The sequence below is a fragment of the Rattus norvegicus genome, chromosome 4 (genome assembly GCF_021556685.1).
Source record: "Rattus norvegicus strain SHRSP/BbbUtx chromosome 4, alternate assembly SHRSP_T2T, whole genome shotgun sequence".
Taxonomy (NCBI): Eukaryota; Metazoa; Chordata; class Mammalia; order Rodentia; family Muridae; genus Rattus; species Rattus norvegicus.
The window spans coordinates 83323051-83348028 of record NC_141537.1 but is presented as its reverse complement, the minus strand read 5'-3'; the positions used below and the strand labels follow the sequence as shown (position 1 = coordinate 83348028).

At 42.6% G+C, this 24978-nt stretch overlaps 1 long non-coding RNA gene across 5 annotated transcripts; it reads right to left on the bottom strand.

Moving 5' to 3' along the window:
• Positions 1-467: 467 nt before the first annotated feature.
• Positions 468-23775, bottom strand: LOC120102281 (uncharacterized). Of its 5 annotated transcripts, none has more exons than XR_015686012.1 (8): positions 23613-23754; positions 20134-20290; positions 19601-19700; positions 17488-17585; positions 11797-11955; positions 7940-8050; positions 2558-2678; positions 468-1542 (listed from the first exon to the last, which is right to left on the bottom strand). It is a non-coding gene; the product is annotated as an uncharacterized LOC120102281 (long non-coding RNA). The 5 variants fall into 5 exon arrangements; XR_015686011.1 differs by having other exon boundaries at positions 23626-23744; XR_015686008.1 differs by lacking the exons at positions 468-1542; positions 2558-2678; positions 7940-8050; positions 11797-11955 and having other exon boundaries at positions 17201-17585; positions 23626-23775.
• Between the last annotated feature and the right edge of the window lie 1203 nt (positions 23776-24978).

The window sequence follows — 24978 nt, the reverse complement described above, 5'->3', positions numbered from 1 at the left end:
TTTCATAAAGTCATTGTTTTTGATAGCTGAGTAATATTCCATTGTGTAGATGCCAATCTTTTTTTAAAAGATGATTTTCAAAGTTTTTAATCTCCTAGGAGGAGGAAAGCTTCCTCCTTTTAATCTTTCTTTCCTCCTAAATCCTTCAGGACCCATTTTCTGTAAAACTTTCTGTTCTTGTCTTAAGCTACTTGGGTTATCCTCCAGCCCACCTTCTTATTTCACTGTAATCTTGAATGTGTTGTATGTAGAAATGGAAACTTTTTGTTTACAATGTGTTGTTTTGGTCATTGTTTTAACTTATAAAACCTTATATAAATTCTTAAAATTTTAATTATGATTTAGAAACATAATTTAGCTGCAGAGAAGTTGGTAGACCAATAAAATATAGTGAAAAAAATGTCTGTGTGCAACGCAGAATGGAAATGCAATTTCAAGAACAAAGGAAAAGATGTAAATATTCTGTTAAAGAAGTTTGTATTTTCTAAATGAATTATAGTAAGTATCACATTTCAGTGGTGCTTAAACTCCCCTGGGCACATTAGAAAGATTATTGTAACAGCTTTCTTTTAATATATTTATTAAATGATATTTATAAAAATGTTGGAAATTCTATCCCTAACAACTACTTAAATTTATAATGAAAACCTTAGATGTTAACTGTAAAAGTGTGTAAAAGTCTACAAAAACTTATAAATTCTTTTAAGGGCTGTATGAGCAAACATGTCTAAAAAATTGTAAGTCAAGACCAAGCTGGTTTAGAAGAATGTATAATGGGCCATGATAAAGCCTGCTGAGAGGTGAGAATACAATGGGATTGGCAAAAGGCCAGCCCACATGACCACCAATCCCTTGACCCTCCAACATGTTTTATCATCAACAATATTCTTCATTTACAAACATGAACTTAAACTGTGGTAGTTTGAATGAAAATAGCTCCTATGCATAGGCTCATAGAAAGTGGCACCACTAGAAAGTGTGGCCTTGTTGGAGTAGGTGTGGCCTTGGTAGAGTAAATTTGACTTTGTTTGGAGGAAGTACATCGCTGGGGCTGGGCTTTGAGTTTTCAAAAAGGCTACATTCTTCTAAGAGTTACTTGAAGAAATGATAGTTAAGAAAAAAAGGGTTAACTAAAGATGCCTTGATGCATTTCACTATGAGGAAGCACATAAAAGTAGGTCGCAGAGCATCAGAGGTCAACAAATAGAGAGCACATCGATTGCTCAAGGCAAGACCCATAAGAAGGTGAAAATGACTGTGCTTGAGAGAAAGGGAGGATTGTTTAGATGGTCCCAGAGACTTGTGCTTCTGGTGGTGAGCTCAGTGATGAATGGATTTTCTCTGTTAGGCTCAGTACACCACCATAGAGTCTATAAAAATATGTGAGCAAATTCTCGTGATTCTTAGCTCCTTCATTTTTTACTGATAGAAAAATCAATAAAACTAAGGAACTATTGTATGTATCTGTATTTCCATCTGTCCAGAATGCTGAGGCAGGAGGCTTGCTTAAGTACAGGAGTTCCAGGTCACTGAGATTCTCTACTAGAAAGAAAAAGACAATAGATGTAGGGGAGTCTATGAAGAGAAATTATGCTTTTGAATTTTGTCTTCCTAACCCATCTTCAAAGGACTGTGGGATTGTGTTTTTGTTGGTTTGGGTTATTTTGTTGGTTGTTTTTTGTTTGTTAGGGTTTTGTTTGTTTTGTTGTTTTTGGTTAATGTTCCTTCAGTTTGGGTGTGGTAACACCAGTAAGCAATGGTGTCACGATCATGACCTAATTTTTCTAAATTAATCATGACCTGGCATTTTTCTTTTACTGCAGAGATCTTTGTCATTGCTTCTATGTATTTCTAATAGACAATTTCTAATTTATGTATATGTGTTTGAATGTACATGTGGGTGCCTACAGGGGTCAGAAGTGGACATTGAGTCTCCTGGAGCTGAAGTTACAGATGAATGTGAGATGCCTGACGTGGGTGCTGGGAACCAAACTATGGTCATCCAAGAGCAACAAGTACATTTAACTACCAATAGTGCTATCTTTCCAGCCCACCAACAGACAGTTGAAGGAGCATGAATTTATTAGTGAGCCATCATGGATAGGACTTAAGATCCAACTTTGTAGGAAACGGCTATTAGATTCTTGTTTATCCACTCGAGTTATCTAAACTGTCTGCCTACACCAATCAGATTCACAGGCTTTAATTCAATAACATTACCACAAATATCGATTCTGAAAATGGAGGTTAAATCCTTCACCAACAGGAATCCAGTTAACTCAGAAGCAATGCATACCGAAAAAAAATATTAAGAAGAAACTAACATTTGACAATGGTGGGAATTTTTGTCATCAGTTGTTACATCAGGATTATTTCATTATTTTACAGGAAAAAAAAGAGGGTTGAAGGAAATTAATGGGATGCCAAGATTCCACTCAACTCTGATGGTACCCACTGTTACCCTGTACAGGACATCACAGATAATGGCGAAGACTAGAAACTACAGTGGTGATGTGTCCTCATCCTTAAGGTGTTTGCGGCCTAGTTGGGAACTCACCATAATCATATGAGAAAAGTTCAGACCACTCCTCAGTGAGTGAGATCAAATCCTCCTGGAGCATCTGAGAAGACAGGGAGAGTGAATCTTTCGCAGGAGCTTTGAGGGATGAACAGGAATTCTGCAGGAAGACATCCTCAGTCACAACTTAGTTCTCAGTGGTAGTTCCCCTTTTTTGGGATCAGTAGTTCAGACACAGTAGTCACTCTGTCTAATCTCATTTCATTGCATTTACCTCATCGAGGGAAGATTATGTTTGCTTTCTTTACATACCAGGATCGAGGACATCTGTTTAGTTTTACTGTACATAAGAAAGGAAACTGGAGAGGGTCATTTGTTAACCATGATATCACAAAAGATGGGAAAGATCGTAGTCTCCTCTGCCCCAGCTTGTTCCCTAAAGTACAGGCTTTCTAATGGCATGGGCTAGGATGCCTTTCCTTCTTAACCTGACACAGAGATACACAGTGGATGCTACTAGGGCTTACCTGAGATTTTCCTTGGGGAAGAATAGTAACAATTTTTTTTACCCTAGACATTAGAAATTTTAAAACCCAAGTGTGTAAAAGAACCCTTCATTTACATCCATCTGTTTTATGTGTATGAGTGTATGTATGTGTACCATATGTGACTGGTGCTTGTGAAGACCAGAAGAGGGCATTGGATACCCTGGAATTAAAGTTGGAGAATTGTGAGCCACCATCTGGATGCTAGGAACCAAACCCGTGTCTTCTGCAAAGCAGCAAATGCTCTTAACACCAGGTCATCGTCCCTTCCCTTCTTCAAGTAAGTTTAAAACTCATAGATGCATTTAGTCATTGACACAGCAAGCCAGGGGCTAAAGTGAGTCGTTCAGTAGGGGAGAACTTGCCTAGAGTTTACAGGGCCTGGGGTTCAACCCCAAATTCTAGAAAAAAAGAAAACCAGTTGAAGTGACCGTTATGATCTCCACTTAGTCTTGGAGACATTGAGCTTTGTCACCCAGCTTCCTAGGAGTTAACAGTTTCATTCCTAAACTATTTGTCAAACTTATTTCTCTATTTTTTAGTGCTTCTCAGAGTCTACATAGACAATGACTGCTACCCTAGAACCCTTAAATGCATAATCTGACTTTACAAATGCATATTTATGATGGCCCAGGCTATCATATTCAAACTTGGAGTGACTACAAGTGTTATCGGCTAAGAGTAATTTACAAAATCAAGAATTACAGTTCTGTATTCCTATTTTAACCATTGTCTCTTTCACCATTAAAAATAAAAGCTACTTGAACCTCTCTCACTCACACTTGAATTTTATAGGTTGTATCTGTAAGGGGAAAAAGTCATAGTTGTCATATCCTCTGCAACTTTAAAAAGAATCGACTGCCCTTAAGCCACTAAACAAATTCAACTTGTTAATAAGCTGGGACTTCAAAACAAAACTAAAGCTTGTCATGTTTCTGCACAAACCATCACTCCTGTGGCACAGAGAAATCTACTAAATTAAAGGTAACTGTTAATGAACTTGGAGACTGTTTCTGCGTGTTTATCCGAAGGTGGTGTCATTGTTTGGCTAGACTACTCCCAAATGGAGACAAAATGTGTTTCCATTCCACAGAGATATTAAAATGGGCTCTGGCAAATAGGGAAGATAAAATGGGAGTAGAAAAAGATAGCTTCATATTTTACAATAAATATGCCATGTACTTCTGAGAATTTGCTTAAATCAATATTTTAAGTCTGATTGTTGCCCAGTGCTATTAGGCAAATGCAGAGTTCACTGCAGGATAGAGCGAAAGCACTCTGCTAATTTACATTTATTGATAAGGACTTGGCTGGAGCAGGCACATTCAGCTTTTGCTTCAATAAAGAATCTGGGCTTAGAGTCTGGGATTTAATGCCGCTGCAGTGCTAGTGGGAAAAACACAGCCGGAAGCCCTTCCCTGTTCTGCTGCACTCTAGGCTAGATGCCCTGACCCTCAGCTCTAATGAGACACCATGTACAAGGCAATGGCTATGCTCGCTGGGTCAGTGGTTAAGTCCTTTGCTAAATCTTGACTGTAGTCAGAGCAACCAGTTCTAAACATGCATGGGATTGTTGTACGTGATCTACTGAGTTCAAAGGGCTTGGGTTTGAAACACACACCTGAGGAGACAGGGACCCATCATAAACTATGTAGCATTGGGAGGAGGCCTCAAGCCTCAGACTCAGCAGGCTGACCCCAGGCAACATATTGCTTCATTTTTGTCACATCCTCTCTTGCACAAGAGTCAACATATTACATGAGATTTTGCTATTGGCCAAAATCAGAACACAGGCTACTCCCTGGCTGGGTTGGGGTAAGGAAAGAAAGGATGTAACTTTGTGTTCCCTAGGTATGTGTCTAGATTTAGATTGTCACCAAGACCTTATCTAATTGGGGGAAGATTTTTCAGAGGCTGCTGACGTAGGGAAGGGATGCCCGGCCGCCAAGGCAATACACGTTTCTTACGCAAACATAGGAAGGATTGGTGGTCAGTGATTGTGAACAAGTTGGTAGCATTCTGGAGAGGCCCATTACAAGAACCCTGAGCACAAAACAGACTTAGAACATGACACTACACAGCCAGGCACAGGGCCCTGGTTTACTCGAAACTCTTTCTGACAGTCCAGAAAACTTAGACAATAAGCCTTGTTATTAGTATTTTTGTCTTAAAGACCATTGAAAAACCAAATCCAGAGGATTGCAAATATTAAGCATGATTTTGAAGTTTGGCACTGTTGGCATTTGGGGCCACAAACTCTTGGCTGTGGGCTGTCTTGTGCACTGGAGGAGGCTCCTCCCCCAAATCTCTTGCCTCTATGCTGTGCTGTTGACAGTACCCTGATTCATCACAGAAAAGACCAAAACTGTTTTCAGACATTGCCAAATATCCTTGGGGCAGAATGGAACTCTCCCCAATTGAGAGCTACTGAGATCAAATCGTTTTCCTAAGTCACACTAGCAAACTCTGCTCTACACCCAGAGCCGACACAGCTAACCATGTTTAAGACAAACCTCATACAGCATTGTTTTTTCTTTTACTACATATTGACAAATTACAACTTATGTTTTTATTATATACAAAGTGATGTGATATTACACAATAGAGAGAAGATAGTTGAATCAACTAATGGAGTTATCTGTCCTCTCAAACACCTGCTTAATCTTCCTACCTCTGAAATATTGTACCTTTTAGCCAACTCCTCCTCCCCCTCCCCCCAAGCTCTTGCCAGTCATCATTCTGCCCAAGCCTTCTGGGTTCAATGTCTTTCTGTGCCTGGCTTATTTCACTTAACATGTTCTCCAGGTCCATCCATGTAGCCACATGTAACAGAACTCTCATTTTAAGGACTGAATAACATTCCACAGTGAGTACATGGAACCCTAGTTTCTTTATTCATATAATGGTGGACATAAGGTACAGCTTAGCTCTTGTGAGTAAACCTCTCGGATGTGCTGTTTCAGGTTCTTTAGCTACCTACCCAACAGTGGAGTGCTGGATCATATGTTAATTCCACTACCAGGTTTTCTTTTTCAGGAAACTTCCATATCATTTTATATAATGGCTGTAACTAATTCAAATTCCCCCCAACAATGTTCAAGACCTCCCTTACCCTTTGTTTACACTTGCTACATTTCATCTGGTTGGCAATAGACAGATATGAGGTGTTAAGTCAGCACGGCCTTAATTTGCAATTTTCTGATAACTGTGAAGGTGTGTGCTTTTCATGTGTTTGTAGTCGTTTGTAGGCTGTCTTTAGAGAAATGATTCTTCACGTTCTTTGCTCTTTTTAAAAGTAAGATTGCTTCTTGCTATTGAGCTCCTTCTATATTTTGGGGACTAATAATCAGACACTTGGGTTGCAAACGTTTTCCCTGTCTGTGGATTGGCGTTACCTTCCTGTTTCCTTTATTGTGCAAAACCTTTTTAAAAAGCTAGATTCAATCAAATGTGTCAGCTGTTGTTATCGGAGCTCTTTAGTCAAATCTACAAAGTCATTGCCTGGAGCCTTTGTTGTCGATATGTTTATAAATGATAAAGAGAGGGGGGCATATGTTCTATGGAGGTGTGGTGAGGTATGGGAAAAGTGTGCCTCTGTGGGTCCATGCTGAGACATCCCTTCCCCCTGAGGGACAAATTACACAACAATATAGTTAGAATAGAGTTTATTCAGGGCATGGGGAGGAGAGTTAAGAGGGTAGTAAGTAGGGACAGAGAGAGACAGACACAGAGAAACAGAGAGACAGATGGAGGAGAAGGAAGAAGAGGAGGAGGAGGAGGAAGAGGAGGAGGAAGAAGAGGAGGAGGAGGAGGAAGAGGAGGAGGAGGAGGAGGAGGAGGAAAGAAGAGGAGTGGAGGCCATCTGACCATGAGCATGTGGAGAGAAGTGGGGAGGGGAATGGGGAGAGAAGGGACAAAGTGGGAAGAGGGTAAGAGCAAGAGAGCAAGAGAGCAAAAAGAGTGAGGAGGGGGTAAGCAGTCCCTTTTATAGTGCCAGGCATACCTGGCTATTGCCAGGTAACTGTGGGGGTGGAGCTTAGACAGAATGCTAACAGTTGTACTGCTTGATTTTCCTATTTTCTTCTAGTACTTTTAGAGTCTCAGGTCTTACATTGCAGACTTCTGTTCTGAGATGGTCCTCACATTACATGGGTCCAATCTCCTTCTTCTGCATGTGGCCACCCAGTTTTCCCAGCATCCTTCAGTAAATAAGCTGTTTTTCTTTCCATGGTGAGTCTTGACACAGTGGTTACAAGTCAATTCACCATTCAAGTGTGGGTGTGCACAGTACAGATTAGGTCACTGTGTCTGAAAACACTTCTGTGGGGGACGTATTATAAGTTTGGCAAACTTCATATTTCTTGGAGGAAATGGGGTTTCACTGAGTATTGGACTTGCCCAACATCTCTTCAGTCTCAGGTTTTTAAGAATGCATTCAAAAACTTTTGTTTGGTTTTGTTTTGATTCGGTTTTGGTTTTCATTTATTTTTGTTTTAGTTGGTTTCTGGTGTTTTTCCAGTTTTACTAAGTGGTAGAATTAAATTTGGGAATAAATTCCTTGATCAGAATGTTAATAAGAAATAAATTACCCCTGAATGTTTAGGTCATACTATTTTAAAATAAATTTTTAAAACAAATCAAAGAAAAAGAAGGAGGGAGGAAGAGACAGGAGAGAAGGAAACAAAGACATAGGGTGCTCTGAGCCTGTCTCCCCACTCTCACTAATGAACCCCCTACACATACTAAGTCCATTTGCATGCCAAAAGGACTAAAGAGGAAGCATCCTTTGGGTTTCATCCTAGCATGGCTTCTAACATGCTGAAATGTAGTTTTATTTCTGACTCATTGGGAAAATTGAGTCACAAATACCACTTACCATTTAGCTTTTCACTGAAGGTCTCGTGGCCAAGACGAGGTCAAATCCAAAGCAGCTTGGAATGGGGGATCAGATGAGCTCATGATCCACAGCAGAATGGCTGCAGATGCTCTAGAGAGAAAGACTTTGACAGCTGGGACCTTCGTGACTTACAAGACAAACAAAATTCCTGGCTAATCAGGAACCAAGGAGATGCCTAAATAGACAACAACATGCTTTAGCTAGTCACTAGACCTCCCAATCTTGTCCCATCTGTAAGTGGAGACCAGTAATGATGGTCAAGAATCACTAATGCGTCTAATGTTGACAGTCCACCATCATCACTGGCCCGTCCAGCCACCAGAGGCCATGTCATAACCTGGCAATTCAGTAGCTGCCCCAGCTCTGGTGAATGCACAACTTTTGAGGGACAGGCACATGCGAGTAGATCTGAGGGTGGTGTTTAAACTAGGTTACCAGATCTTCTGCCTCCTGTCTTGTATAACCTGTTGTGAGGTACACAGAGCTTGTAAAGGAAGCAGACTTTTGTAGTCAACCCTCAACTCTTTCAGTGGGTACAACCTTGGCCTTAGCCCTTCATTTCTTTTTTGCTCAAGTTTCATCTCTAAAATGGGGATAATCATATCTTTTCCCCAGGGTTATTGGGAAGGCTTGACAACTGTGTATACAGACAGCACTAGGGTGATTGCTGACGTACACAGAAGGCTATAAAGCAGAGCTTCTCAACCTGTGTGGGTCATGGCTCCTTGGGGATCAAACAACCCTTTCATGGAGATTGCATGTCAGATAACCTGCATATCAGATATTTTCATTGTGATTCATAACAGTAGCAAAATATGTACAACAAAAATAATTTTATGGTTGGGGTCATTAAAACATGAGGAATTGTAACAAGGTCTCAGCATTAGGAACGTTGAGAACCACTGCTATAAAGCCCTTCGCTGCAGAATGAAAAACAAAAACGACCAAGAAAAAAATCGTCCCTTAGCTTCTTTTCTCCACCACGGCTGCCTTCTCTGCTATCAATAAGCATATATCAAATGTAGTGATGTGAATTTAATCTCCCTCCCCATTACTCAGCTCATAATCCTCTGTAATACCATTTCTTTTAACTTTAAGGAATCCCTCCTTCCTTTCATGAACCACGTTCACTTCCGAGAAGGCTTTAATAAAAGCACTGGATAGAGTGGTACTAAATGCTCTTCCAAGCAATTGTTCCCCAGCAGACTCCTGGCACAGCGCTGTATTTACTTAGCTCTAGTTGCACAGAGTAATTCTAAGCACACACCCCTTGCTCTATGGGAGCACGTGCTTACTGATATTCATTCATGCATATGAAATCATACATCTTTAGAGAGATAAAAGCCTAACTGGAAAAGATTTCCTCTCTTAGCTTCTTGATAAAAAAAAAAGGGAAGCCCATAAAAAAGACCTCCCCCTTAAAAACTCCAGATTAATAAAATTCTAAACCAATAACTGCATGTAATAAAAAAATTCCCTAAATCGTACACATACCTGAATGCCTATTTTATTATGCCTCCCTTCACTCCAAACAGTTACAAAGGTAGGCTCACCTTTATTTTCTACCCATAGGAACATTTCTGAAGAAAAGATAGGAAGTTGAGGTTCAAAAAGATAAGAAATTTGGGTCCACAAGATGACTCAGAAGGTAAAGACTTGTGATACAGCCTAATCACCTGAGTCAAAGCCCTGGAAGCCACATGAAGTGGAAGGAGACCTCCATAAGGTCTTCTCTGACCTTAGCGTGTGTGCAGTAGCACATGCCCTCACATGCTGTCCCACACCCAGGTTGAAAAATAATTAAAGGATAGGAAGCTCAAACATTTAAACTTGAAATATAAAAAGCTTCTGGGCACTTAAAGTCATTTCTAGAGGAAACTGCTTTTCCCAGAAGAAGGCAGCAAGCAAGCTTGTCTGACCCATGGCCCACAGGCCACATGAGGCCAAGATAGCATTGAATGAGAGCCAACACAAAACTGTAAACTTCTTTTAAAAGAAAATTAGAAATTATAAGGGGAAGGATTGTTCTTTTTGTAACTCAACTGGGCAGTTCTGGAATGTGAGCTGTGTAGGTGATGACGATGTATCAAGGGGCTGGGAAAGCCTGGTTCTATAAGCATGTTGAAGAAAGCTGAGCTAGGTGAATCTTAGAGAGGAAGTCACCAGAAGGACAGCCCTCCTGATACACAGCTCTGCAGAGGGAGGATAGCCTTCAACTTAGGATTTGCTCTCGATTGGTATCAAATGCCTTTCTATGGCTTTGATGAGAGATTAAGTGGGAACTCTCATGTGTTACAAACAGCTTGCTTTTCTCTCTCCGGACAAGTGGCTAGATGTCCTGGTACTGTGTTACCTTTCTAATGGCGATAACATTCTTCACTGCCAACAGTGATAGTTACTCCTCTGATCATGGTGGCCGAATATTTGACAGAAAAGCAACTTCATGGGAAAGGTTTGTTGGGGCTTTAGGTCTGTGAGACTACTGCCCATGGTGATGAGGAAGGCGTGGCAGAGTTCACACCATCAGACTGGGCTTCAGAGAAAGGGGAGGGCCAATGTGCATTTGGAGCTCTCCCTTTTCCCTTTAAAGTGGAAATTTCTGGTTTCTTTGGAGATATTTTCCTGGAAACTGTGTCCTGAGAGGATTATTTTGCTGAAGCAGTCAGGTGGAACTATGTTTTGCTAAGAAGAGACACATGGTGTTTTTCTGAAGGCAGCCTAGAAAAAGGGCATGGGATGTTTTGCTGGAGCAGATGCTGGAGAGAGCACGTGATGTTTGGAAAGGGTATAGATATAACCCAATGGATTCTGGATGGCATTGGCACGCTTCACCATTCTTTGTTGCTTATCTTTTGCCTGGACTTCTTGCAGAGCTCCGGCAGCTTTGGGCACTGGCTGCGTCCTGCCACTTCTGACTGGCAGAGCCTTGCAGTTTCTTCTGGATCAACCCACTGATCCTTGAATGGTGTTTGTGAGCAGATCAAACTGCCACTGCTCAGTCGTGTGAACTGAACTGCTGATATTCTGATAACGCAGATTGGATTTGCTCCAAAGAACTATTTGTAAACAGGTCCACATCCTCCTTTGTTCTATTAACCTTTCTTTCCCTCTGGGCAGTGGGCTAGAAGGGAGGCTAAAGCATTTAAGAACCCTTATTAAAACCAGGTTTTGAAAAATCTAAGCCTACATATATCCCTTTCTGTTGAGTCTGAGACCCAAGCCCAAAGATGGCTTCACCCACATTCAAGGTGGGTCTTCACTCAACACTTTCAGTCTCCCTTGGTCTCTGAAAGATACTCTCTGTGATGGTTTGTATATGCTTGGCCCAGCGAGTGGCACTATTTGACGGTGTGACCCTGTTGTATGTCACTGTGGGTGAGGGCTTTAAGACCTAGCTGCCTGAAAGCCAGTATTCTGCTAGCATCTATCAGAGAACTCTTAGCATCTCCTGCACCATGCCTGCCTGGATGCTGCCATGTTCCTGCCTTGATGACAATGGACTGAACCTCTGAATCTGTAAGCCATTCCCAATTAAATGTTGTCCTTATAAGAGTTGTCTTGGTCATGGTGTCTGTTCACAGCAGTAAAACCCTAAGACAAACTCAAAGGCTTATCTCATAAGGGATCCCAACTCCAGTCCAGTTGACAGTGGCGAATGACTAACAAGTGTGCTCTCCAGCTAGATGCAGTCATACGCATCCAGACCAACAAGTGTTTATGTCACCACTTTGCAAAAAATGTGCACGTGCCTTTTAATGGCTCCTCTCTACCGCTATTTCCAAATGAAGCGCCCATTGCTCACCCATTAAAGTAAAGTGCATTTGACGTGATGGTACCTGGGATGAGGGGCAGTCCTAACATTGAAGAACACAGAAGAGGTAGCCTGGCCTCCTAACCCTTGGCAATCAGCAGCTCTGTCCTTTTCAGGATATGTAAGTGAACTTCCATCTTGTCCAAATTGTTTCCTTTGAGTTTCTTGACAGCCAGATGCAGTCCTAACAACAGATGAATGTAGGTAAGATATCGAGGGATTAATTCCCCAAAGCCTATTGATTTCCCAGGGGTTTCTATTGGCTTTTGTTCAGCTCTTCTTTATACGTTTTGCTTTAAATGAAGAGCTAATGTGTACATTACTTCTAGAGTGGCCAACCATTGCTGAAAATGAAGCTGTAAAGTAAGCCCTATTTTTAAATTGAGAGGGTCCTGTACACACACACACACACACACACACACACACACACACACGATATATAATCACTTTGCCTTGAGGTAGCAGCTGGATAGGTAGAAAGCAGTTATCCCAGCATGCCACATATGGGCAAACTCCAAGAGCTGATCCCTCTTTCATTTTGTCAACGGAGTAGAAAATGACTCGTCGTCTCCAGCATGGGCTTAAGTGTCTCCTGATTTATTTACTTACCCGCATTCAATTAGAAAAGTGCTCTTGTTTGCTATTTATTTATAGATGTCATTTGGGCTGTGCCCGCTCCTTACTATATGTTGTTCATTTCCCCTGAACAGAGAGGTGTGTTTACAAAGCTCTTCCCTGTAATTAGTGTCACTCAGAGGAACAAGGAGACTCTGTTTCATACCCGCTGCAGCTGTCATCCTTCCTCCAGAAGGAATTGCACCGATGGACCACTTTTAGTCATCCATCTCTTCAGAAAGTAATATAAAAAGTGTTATTGCAGTAGCCAGGCTCTCGGGGAAGCCATTCCAGGAGTCCCACTGTGTGACAGCCCCCACAGACCAAGAGAACCCCCCTATCATGCCTCCATTAATTATGTCTTTCTTTTCAATAGTACTGTGGCATAGAAATGAGGCAAATTTTGGATTAACTTGATCCTGTCAGGAAGTGTCAGGCCTCAGATGACACATTAATCGGTGGCTGTTGGAGTGGGTGTCCCATACATGTGAATGCCAGTGATCACTTTCAAGCTGTGGGAGCTGAGGAATCGGGAGCATTTTATGAGTAGATATTTCATTAAAACTCTAATAAAACAATTATGTCTATGTTGGAAAAACAAGATCTTTCACTCACTGATGTTTAGTTTTTCTCTAGGACACTATTTTATTACCATGGGTTACATAAAGAAAAGCATGGTCGAGGTAAAACTTTTCTTCAAACATGAGTGTTATTAAAACTTCCAGACACTTTTTAAAAATAACTGTCCTGTTCCTTTCTATTGCTTTGGGTGTTTCAGATGTAGTCTGAAGCCAAGTATACTTTGTTCCTTACTCTAAGTGTCAGAAGCAAGCAAATGAGCTAGGGTGAAGGAACTGGCTAGACTCTTTCTCAAGGGGACAGAATCGTGACAGCTCTGTCCAGCTACCATCAATGTGATATGTATACTATAAACATTTCTTTCTCTTGCTGAAGCTCATAGTACTCTGTAACCACTCAAGATAGAATAGCAGATGGGGGCTTCTAGGATGAATTCCTGTTGTCCTAAACATGCCTCTTATATAACAGAAGATATCACTAAGTCAGGTTTTGTTTTAGGGTTTTACTGCTGTGAACAGACACCATGACCAAGGCAAGTCTTATAAAGGGCAATATTTAATTGGGGCTGACTTACAGGTTTGGAGATTCAGTCTATTATCATCAAGGCAGGAACAAGGCAGCATGCAGGCAGGTGTGGTAAAGGAGGGTCCGAGAGTTCTACATCTTCACCTTAAGGCTGCTAGTGGAAGATTGACTTCCAGGCAGCTGACATGAGAGTCTTACAGCCAACACCCACAGTGACACACCTACTCCAACAGGACCACACTTCCTAATAGTGCTTTGGGCCAAGCATATATAAACCATAACAAGTTTAAACCACCAGGACTTTTATTGTTGGTTTTCCTTATTGATTCGTAGTAGAGTTCCCTGGGAAGAAGAAACTTCAGTTGAAGAATTGTCTTCCCAGATTTTCCTGTAGGCATATCTGTGGAACATTTTTTTTTGCTTTTTGAATAATGTGGGAGGGCCAGACCAAGTGAGTTGTGCCATACCCAAGTAAGCAGCCCTCAATTTTATAGAAAGCAATATAAGCAAGCCATGAAAGCAAATCAGAGGTAGACATTCCTCCATGGTTCCTGCCTTGAATTCCCTCAATGGTGGACAGTGACTTAAAAGCGTGAGATGAAATAAAACAGAAAAGCAAACACTTGCTTACTAAGTTATTCAGTGTTAGCAAGGTCCTACTGTTCTGACAGTCTGTGGAACTCATGCTGTTATCTAAGACCCAGACTCCTTCCACCCTTTGCTCCTACAGGCATGCGGCGTTTGGCACTTCCCTTCAGCTTCGAAAATGGTTCCAGCTATCAGGTTCTGACTTGGTATACTAATGCATCTCCCCTGTTTACAGGATAAATTCCTCCCCCAAACTCCACAGCCAACCTGTCACAAGCTCATCCCAAACAAATAGATGGGAAACAAGCATTTCAACTTATCAACATCCGAAGTGGGACATGGACAGAGGAAAAATGAATTGGAATGGCCAATGATCTAAGCAACAGAATTACTACAGGACCTCCCCTGTAGTGATTAAGTACGTTCACTAGTAATCCCCTGCATTAACTAGAGAGAAGTCTCCCTCCTCCTTACTGTGGACATTGTGGCATAGCTTTCACACCATAGGAACCCACTCTTTGGTCCTACAGTCAGAGATCTCTATGATTTTATTCTGACCAAATCTTTCATCTATTCAAAATCCCAAATGACCTCACACTAGTCTCAGAATACAATCCCAACTCCTTGCATTTATTCAGAACAAACAATTTATTTATTTATTTATTTATTTATTTATTTATTTCTAGAGTTTTCTTATCTATGCTCCCCTTTATGACTGACATTTAGCTACATTCAGTTTTTCAAATATACTCCATTTCTCCATGTTTGCTCAGTGGACCCTCACCAGAACGTTAGCTCACGTGTGTTCAACACATTATTGACTTCGGATTCTCACTTTCTCTGGGGAGCTCTATTATCTGCTTTCCTGTTGTGGTGGTAAGTACCTAGACAAAATCAACCTAAGGAAAGAAGGGTTTCATTGGCTCACGGTTTGATGATTCAGCCTTGTGGAAGAGAGGGCATGGCCTCAGGAGCTTAAAGTAGCTGCCATATTGCATCTGTAGTCAGTGCTTGTTCCCCCTTCTCCTGTACAGGATTGAAGTGGACATTTCTGGTTTCTCTGGAAACTCAGTTGTATCCTGTGATGCTTTTCTGCAAGCTGTCTTGTGAGAGGATGTTTGCTGGAGCAGCCGTGTGAGAGGGCATATGTATGTTTGCTGGAGCAGATGCTGAGAGAAGGTATGTGTTGTTTAGGAAGAATAGAAATATAAGTCAGACGAGGAGGAGGCTCTTGCATCGCTTTGCTTTGCAATGCTTTATTGGTCTTTGCTACTCGTCACTTCATAGAGAGAAAGACGACAAAGAACGTCTTATGGTATTCCAGCAGATTCTGGCTGATTCCGATGACTCACGCCTATTCCGAGGAGCACTATGGTTTCTACCAGATCGAGCTGCTGTTTCAGATTCGTGTTTGCTATTGGACTGAACTACTGACATCCTGCTAACAAAGACTGGAATCACCCCAAAGAACTACTTCTAAATAAGTCCACAGCCCCCTTGTCCTATTAAACATCTTTCCCCTTCCTTTGGTTGGTGGGCTAGAAAGGAGGTTGAAGCATTTATAAACCCTAAATAAGTTTTCAAAACTCTTAAGCATACACAGGATCCTGGCTCAGGAAAGGTGCTGATCACAGTGGGTGATCTCCCCGCATCATTTAACCTAATTTAGATCACGGCTTGCAGACATCCCCAGAGGATCCCGAGGTAATTCTAGATCTGTTGAGTTTGTAATCACCATCACAGAAGTCTGCTCCAAGGTGGAGTCCAGTGTCCCTACACTTAGCACCTCTTAGGATCTTGTACTTACCCTTCCTAGATGAAATCTAGTACAGTATTTACTTTGGGAAGAAATTGTGCAATTTTTATGGGAACAAAAATGAAGATGAGAGAAACAGAAGATAACTTTGGCCTGTTTCTGTGATTTTCCTCTGACTCTGAGGCTTTGTTTGGGGGTAACAAGTTGCTTGCCACAACCAGCCATTTAGCAAGGGGTTCAAGTACCTCATGGAAGGCCTAGCTTTGCTGCTTCCTAGCTGAGAGACTCTGGACTATGATTACTCGTCTAATTTTCAGTTTCCTTAGCTACACGGCAAGATCTTTTGTTAACTGTCCATACTGGATGAAGTTAGTTCCACTAAACATTGAAACATCTGTTTCCTACGTACAGTGAGATGCCCCTGAAAAATTCAGCCTACCATAATGAAAGGAATTTGTTAAGAAAATCTTGATCCCCTCTACTTTCTCTGGGGGCTGTCATGAAGAATGTCACTACTGAGATCATATAAGCTATCATGCCACTGTGAAGGAAATCAACTCAGAGATTAAACTCATACAGAGATCTGAACAAAAGGACACAAGTCAGCCAGGTCTTAAACAGTGTCAGATGATAAATATACAATCTTGTTCCTGTTCAAGTTATAGGTTCTCATACTATCAGAGACAAGGCATGTCAATCATCCCTACCTGATGACCTAGTTGTAGGTATAAGCACTATCTTAAGTAATCCACTCCTGGGGGCTGTAAGATAGGGAGGAACTAAGACCGCGAAGTGACCCTGGCTCACAGGAAGCCCTGGACACACGATCATCATTATTACCCAGGGGACTCTTCCAGGTCCATGATGAGGTTGTCCTGCATGTGACTCAGGACAGTGCACATAGCTATGGAGGATACATTTTGTCTGAGTGAAAATTCCTTTTTCTACCATCATCCAAACCAATGCCAAAGACTCCATGACGAATGATCAGAATCATGTTGTTATTATCACATCGCAAACACAGTAATTCTGTATCTATCAGATGGCACCAGAATATTACCCCTCAAATTACACTTGATTATTAAAAGGATTAATTTTAGGTGAACTAAAATCAAACACCTTAGAAGTGGCAACCAGAACCATTTGCACATGGTCGCCATGAGTGGCCCCGTCATCTAAACCGTTTGATTTATTTGGAGGATGTTAATTTACATTTGTTCATTTCACTCATCACTATCCCTTTATTCCCAAACATTATGACCGTGAACTATACATTTCACCTTACATATGGGCCACAGAACTTTCTTGGATACCTAATTAACAAGGCTTTTTTCCCCTCCTAAACTGTAATTATAACAAAATATGGTACATTTAGCTTGATTTTCTATTTAATGCTTGAAGGTGCATAGGAAATGCAGCTCCGTGGTCCAGAGAAGGGAAAAGCTGTCATGTATACACTCGTTCTCCAGAGAAGGTCTGGGAAACAGATGTGCTCAGATGCAAAGGGGAGGCTCATGCAAAAGTCTCTATGAAATGATATCGATGATTAAAGGCCAGGATGTAGTTCATGTTCATTAATAGATGGAAGGGATAGGAGCGGGAACTCGCACAGTTATCAAAGAGCATAAAAGACACTGCTCTTGGCATGCCAACCTGCTGTCCTCTGGCTCCTTGGCCATCCTTCTTTTAGGGTATCTTTGTGTAGCCTGGCAGGTGACAGGCAGCGTCTGGAGATAAGAAAGAACTGTCTCCTGTGGGTAGAAAACAACAAGGAAAACTCTGAAAACCCCAGTGCGCATGACTGGCACGGGATTGTTTGTGTTGAATTGTTTCATGGAGTTATGCAGAAGAGCATGGGAGAGACTCCCTAAATCTCGTGCTACACAGCCAAACTCCAAAATGCCTTCTTCACTCACTCATTCATTCAGTTCTTGTCCCCTGACATTGACCAATCCCAGCCACGATCATAGTTCTTCATTTGTGTGGTCAAAAACTATACTTAAGATGTATATAATCCACCTTAGAATATATTTCCCTTCTTCTATCACTTTAATGTGATTTAAGGGAGTTGGGGTGCAGCTCAGTGGTAGAGCACTCACTTAGCAGGAGCGGTGGCCATGAGTTGGTGCTAACACAGGGGCTGTGCCAGGCATAGTGGCACACAAAACCATAACCACAGCATTTCAGAGGCTGAGGCAGGAGAATCAAGATTCTACCCAGCACCATTTAGTTACATGAAATAAGACAGTCTTAGATATGTTATCCAGACTTCAATGTAAATAAAATGTATATGTTTTAAAAGTAGAAAGGGGACTGGGGGGAGGCTTAAGGGAAGATGGGCAATGGAGGGAAATAGAATATTTATGACATATGAGAACGTGGGTCTGCTGGAGAGGAAGAAGGGACAGAGGCATTGGGAGTAATAAAACAAGTGTAACGCACACTTATGAAAATGTCACGGTGAAAGCTATTGCTTTGTATGCTACCTAAAAACATAAACTAAAAAATGAATTAAAAGATAAAGAGAGAGAAAAGTATTATCTCACCTAACTGGGGAATCCTAAATTGAGACTCGCTTCAGGTAGTGTGTGAATGAGCGGCCCCAGCGGTGACAGGAATCTGGCCTCCCTCCATTTCTCTGCCTTCCTTTTGTAGCCTGCTTTCATCCTTAGGCTTCCCCTCAGTTCCCTCTTCTTCTTGCCTCAGCCCTGCAGCTCAGAGCTCTTGGGATCACAAAACAAATACCTGGCTCCTGTTCCTACACTCTCACACTGGACAGTCTAGCTTCCATGGCTAGAGAGAGGAATCTATGTCCAGTCACTAGCCAAAGATTTTCAGTCTTGTGTGTTACTGAATTGATCCAAAGTGCCAGATTACAGGTCTGTGGTACCACAGACAGTACATGCTCTCTCTCTCTCTCTCTCTCTCTCGCTCTCTCTCTCTCTCTTTAGATAGATAGATAGACAGACAGACAGACAGATAGATAGATCGATCTGTTTCTCTCTGTATATCTCAGTCTCTCTCTAAGTTAAAAAGAGGTAAAAATTCTCCCTCCTCCATCTGATAAAAATGGGGAAGTAAATAAAGACTTCCCAAAGGGAAGATGAAGGACTGCAAACCAAGAGGGAAAACAGAAATGCTTCCTTAACTTAGGTTGTTTGTTCCCAATGGGTGACCTCTCACCTCTCAGATGCTCAATGGCATGTGGCACTTTGGAGGGTAGGGGATGAGTGAATAAGGAGTCCTTTGTGCCCAGACACAGATGCACATACGGATATGCACTCACAGACAGGGAGCTCAGTCCAGTCCTTGTGGGAGGCTTCCTCCCTTTGGGCTCGGAGTCAAAGACTAGTACTCAGACTGCATAGGACAAGCAACAGATTAAAGCTTCTATCTGTAGAAAATAAAATGCATTTACTAGCCTGTCTATTGACCTTCAGAACCCAGTCTATGCCTTAGATGGTTTTGATTAGAACCAACAGCCAATAAGCCAAACTATATACTTGTAAATAAGAATTGATTATTTTCACAGCCATGACAGCCACCATCCTCCAGAGCGGGCATCCTGGAACAAAATTCACACTGCTCTCTTGAGTGTCTAATATACATTCAGTAAGAAAAACATCATGCAAACTGCATTAATCTGATCAGATGGATGCAGAAGAGATCAATACAGTGATAAAAGAAAAAAGGAGAAGTGATGGTGGTCCCATGCTCTAGTCATACACCACCTCCCAGTGGCCCTTCATCATCAGAACTCAGGTACCTGGCTATGCAGAAGGCCATCCACAGTGGCTTAAGGAAATAATGGGCACCTGGCTGCATGATGGCCTATTTCCTCACTTGGTTCACAGGGTATAAGTATTCTGAGAAGACAAAAAAAATTACATTTTTTTCTATTAGCTCTGACTCCAAATATCAACATCCAGCTTTTTTCCCCCTTTTCCTCTTTTCTGAAGTCAGTTTGAAGGGGTAGGGGTATGTGGGGCAGGAGGCTAGTCAAACCCATTGTGTCTCAATTGTGGCTTAGAATGCATTGCTAATTTAACTTGCAAATGAGGAAAGCTAAGAACGAAAAGGTGCTTGGTCTGCCCAGTGTCTTCAGAGGACATGTAAATTAAGAAGCAGAAACTGGGAAAAATAGGCAAAGGTACGTATGCGTTTCTACTTCAATGTTCTCAGATCACACACTGTCCAATGACCCCACAGAGAACTCTCAAAACAACCAAATCGCAGAAATACCAAACCATTCCTATCTGTTCCGCCCACCGTGGCTGCTGCGTAGAAGGCGGTATTCACCTGCGGTAGTGAAGTGGTGATAACAGCAGACGCGGAATCCCAGAGCTCAGGATGAATGGAGGCCCAGCAGCACCGTGCCATTGGTGAGCTGGCAGCTGGCAACGTTTGTCTGTGGAATTCAGCTTCCCCTATCACGTGTCTTTCCCCAGCACCATTACTATCATTTAAGAAATAAGAACAAGAGCTGAGCCAAAGTCAGGTTGGGTCTGCCATAAATAACTTCACGTTGAAGGCAATTTATGCAGCAGCCTAGTGAGCCAGCCAAGAGGCTGGCACACACACGCCACCGCGGCATGGCCCAGTGGGGAGTGTTCTGCACAAAGAATGTGGCTCTTGGCACAAGTTTGCTTTTTACCTGGACCAGCTTGAATCACTGTCTCCTTGCCAGGAAACCTAGCGGACCATTGGGAGTCCTTTAAGAGAAAAGCCATATATTTCATATGACTTGTGAATGGAAAGATGGATGCTGTCGGCAAGCGGGTTGGCTGCCAGATTGGCCATAAGACTAGCATAATGGGAATTTAGATTATACAGAAAGACCTTTTTTCACGGACCTCATTTAGTAATAGCTAACAATAACGATAGCTTCCACTATTGTATGCCTGTAACGGGCCAAGAAGGATGCTGGCTGGCATTTACAGCCCACAGATACAGCGGTCCCTCAGCATCCAAGGGGATTAGTTCCAGAACCCTCTAGGATAATAAACCCTAACGTGCACATGTCCCTCCCATAAAATGACATAATATTTGCATATAACATATGACATCCTCCTGTGTGCTTTGAGTTTTCTCTAGACCGCTGATACCCAGTACAAGGCAAAAACTTTTAAATACTGCACTAAGTTGTTTAAGAAATCACCAAGAGTCTACCCATGTTCAATCCAGATGCAAGTTTTAAAAGATATTTATAACCTTCCTAATGTTGATTTTGCAGATTCAAAATTAACAGAAAGGAAAAGAGTGATTTTCATTTCACTAATTTTCACTACCACCATGCAAAAGGATGTGCAAATTGTGTGTGTATGTGAGACGTGCGCGCGCGCACACACACAGAGAAAGAGAGAGAGACAGAGACAGAGAGAGACAGAGACAGAGAGAGACAGAGACAGAGACACAGACAGACAGACAGAGAGGGGTGGATCCTTTTTTAATAAATAAGGAAGCTGACACTCAGAGAAAGCACCTGACTTCTTTGAGCCTACTACTACTCCACTGGCACTAGAGAAGTGGTTCTCAACCTTCCTAATGCTGTGACCCTTTAATACATGAGGAACACCAACCATAAAATTATTTTTATTTCTACTCCATAACTATAATTTTGCTACTATTATGAATCATAAGGTAAATATCTAATATGCGGAATATCTGATGTTAACCCAAAGGGGCAGAGACCCACAGGTTTGGAATCACTGAACTAGAAGCTCAATCCTCTTCTGAGCCCATGACCTCTGCCTAAGTCACACTATCTTTAGCCATGCCTTGTTCCTGCCCTGTGGCATGGAGAGCCAGCAACCCTACCCACGCAAAGCCTTGGGCCTGACCAATACTCATAAATGTCAACTTGTGAGACTCCAAACTAGGGCAGTATTTCTGTCTGCACTGGACACTATTTTCCCACAACCTCCTTGGCGAGAGCCCTCTCTGGTCTGAGCCCTGTGTGCAGAATAAGCTTTCAAGCCAGGTGGGCAGTTCAGAACAGAACATTCCCTCACGGACCCCAGTCCCTCCTCACTCAGGATGGAGGGCCCCGCTAACAAATGGTTTGAATTACAGGGAATTTGAATGTGTTCCCTTGTCTTGGACAGAGTTGATGCAATTATGAAATAACCCTATTTTTTAAAGTGTGTTGTCCATATGCCATTACAGCTGAGTCTTTTCATGAACAACAGACGCCTGGCCATTTCATGCGGAGTCACACCCCACATGCAAAGCGGACGTCCATAATCAGGGAAAGGATTCTGAAGTGCAGGGGAAGCTATTGCACGGAAATGTCAAGCTTGAGACTTGGACTAGCCCTGGGGTGCGGATGGGGCATATTGGCTTTACTCAGAAGAGAAACAACAGCTGTTTAGTGATTGGATAAGAATTAGAAAAATCTTACAATTGCCAAGGTGGACCAAAAGTTATGACATAGTGCAGACATTGAGACAAGCTCTTGATAGACATTCCCACTACCGACTCACTCCATTTTTTTTTAAGGGAAAAGTTTCCTGGTGTAAGAATGTTCTAGTCTCAGATTCAATGTAAGCACCTCCCCCCATCTTGCTTTTTTTTTTTTTCTTTTTTCTTTTTTTCGGAGCTGGGGCCCGAACCCAGGGCCTTCCACTTGCTAGGCAAGCGCTCTACCACTGAGCTAAATCCCCAACCCCTCCCCATCTTGCTTTTAACTGGAAGTTAACCAAAGGCCTCAGAATGGTGCAGAAGGGGGCCGAGTCACTTTGCAAATCAGTTAGCAAAGTCACCTTCTGTGGTCTCAAGTGCAAAATGGATGGAACAAAAAGACCAATGTCCCAATAGAGGAACATTTGTTGAAGGACCAAAACCATACCCTATGGCTTAAGAACTTTTCGGTTTTGTTTTTTTTGTTTTTTTTTTTTTTTTCAAATTAAAACTGCGTGTTTGCACATTTTGAGTTGATTTGGCTGTTTGGCTATTTTTATGGTATCATAAGGCTCAAAAGCCATGATGGGAAACCTTTGCTAGAAAGAACTGAGAGAAATAAACCACAGATATCCACAGAGGCCCTCAGCTTTCCTCTGCCTGTCTCCCTTGGCTCTCACAGCTGTGCTCACTGAGCCCCTTGCTTGAGAAGATCCAGCTACCTTCCCCCACCACAGAATCCAGGCGCCACCGTTTTCTAAAATGAGAAATGTGTGAATGTTCTTTGCCTGTCCCTGCCGTTTTATCTGTCCTTCAAGACTTATCCTGGGGACATAATATGATCACTTCCCCCCTTTTCTATGGACCAAGGTTCTAATCTCTGAGCTCATGGCCATTGGGCACTGACACCCACAGGCTGGGGCTTAGAGTAAGTTCCCTGTAGTGGGACACACACACGCCCTAGATCCCCTCTTCTCCAGTTGCTAGAAAATGGCCCTCAGTTGCTTCAAGAACTGCCTCTGTTAGAAAAAGGCGCACCACGGAAAGTCGTCCGCACATCTGTCAGTGGCTGGCATCCAAGCCTAATTCATACAGGCTAAAGGCCGGAAGTGCTCACCATCCCGCTTACACCCAAACTCAGCAAAGGTCTGAGGGACTCTCCCATGCTTTCTCATGGGATCAGATAAGGCCTTTATGGGGACAGCACTATGCTTCTGCCGCATCCCCCCTCCCAGACACACACACACGCGCGCGCACACACACACACACACACACACACACACACACACACACACACACTGCCATGATGAAGTCCTAATTCCTGTTGAGAACTTCCGGTGGATAGCTTCCATCTCTGAATCTTCTTCCTGGAACCTTGCCTGGACCACTCGCCTGGCTCTCTAGTGCCCCCTTCTGGTTATGCCAGGTCCGCTCTGGATCTGGTTGGAACTTAAACAGAGACTGAGTGCTGCTGTTTATAGGGCGGGGCTTCTGCTTGGCCCAGCTTGCTAGGATGACCTCCCACATCTCTCCACTCGCTCCCCTCTCTCCACTCACTCCCCACGTCGTCACTGAAGACGAGCCCCAGTCACAATGCCTGCTCAGTATTATGCCATGTCACCTATGCATAAGGTTCTTCCTGCTGGCTGAGGACCGGGTGGAGACCTGCTCTAGCCTCTCTTCACCAAGCATCAGGCAGTCTTGTGCTCCTGCTGTGCTCCTATGCCACTCTTTATGCCACTGCTGCCTCTTGTTCTTGAATAGAGTGCCCCATTCTTTTACTGGATTGAAACTCTTCAGTGAGCAGGGCCAATTCCTTTGCCACTCCTCACCTGCCTGGCCCTCCTCAGCCCTAACAGTAAGCGATGCCCAAGCTTGTGTCTGAATAACAGCCCCCAACCACGTTTACTAAAAAAAAAGAGTCACTTGTTTCTAAATGGCCTTATCCATACATCCCTGTTTGTTTCGTGTCGTCTCTTCATCAATGCCAACTCAAAGTCCACTCACTGCACACAACTTTCCCATCCCGACTCTCCATTCTCAGAAAAAAGGGCAAGTGGACAGAGTCTGGTGAGGGTGACTGTGACTTCAGTCCCTCACAGCTTCCAGAGAAGAACATGGAGCAGACAATCAGTGGCAGGGGCTCATTGCCACAGTGATGTGTAGATCTCCTGTGCATAATACTTGGGGACTATTCAATGTGAAATAACAAATAGTTGTAGGGTACCATTTGTATGCACACCAGGCACTGTGCTAATTATGACCAGGAGAAAACCTAAGAAGGTACCAATCCTTTCCAGTATGGCCCACAAAAGCCCCATATTTTGTGTGGGAGATGAAGACAAACTATCCCCAGGCAGATACTGTATTCTGCCAGGACGCAGAAGTCAGGAGTAACCCCAATGCAGCCCTCTCCTTGAACGGTTAGCGTAGCAATCCGACACAGAAATCAAAACACTGGGCATGGATGGCTACCACACTACAGTATAGGGTTTAGTCCTGGAACCACTCACTAAATTAAAATAATAGGAGGAAATACAATTTTCCTGACAATAACGGGGATAAATGTGAAACATTAAATTTCAAAAATTTAAAGAAAAAGCCAGAGCATGGGAGAACTATGAGAAAGTCCAGCGTCAAAGCAGAACAACGTCGTGCTCACTTCTGTTGGCAGTCACATGTATAAAAATGTCAAGTGAATTCTTTAAAGGATGCATCTAATTAGTAACAAGTTAGAACGCAAGT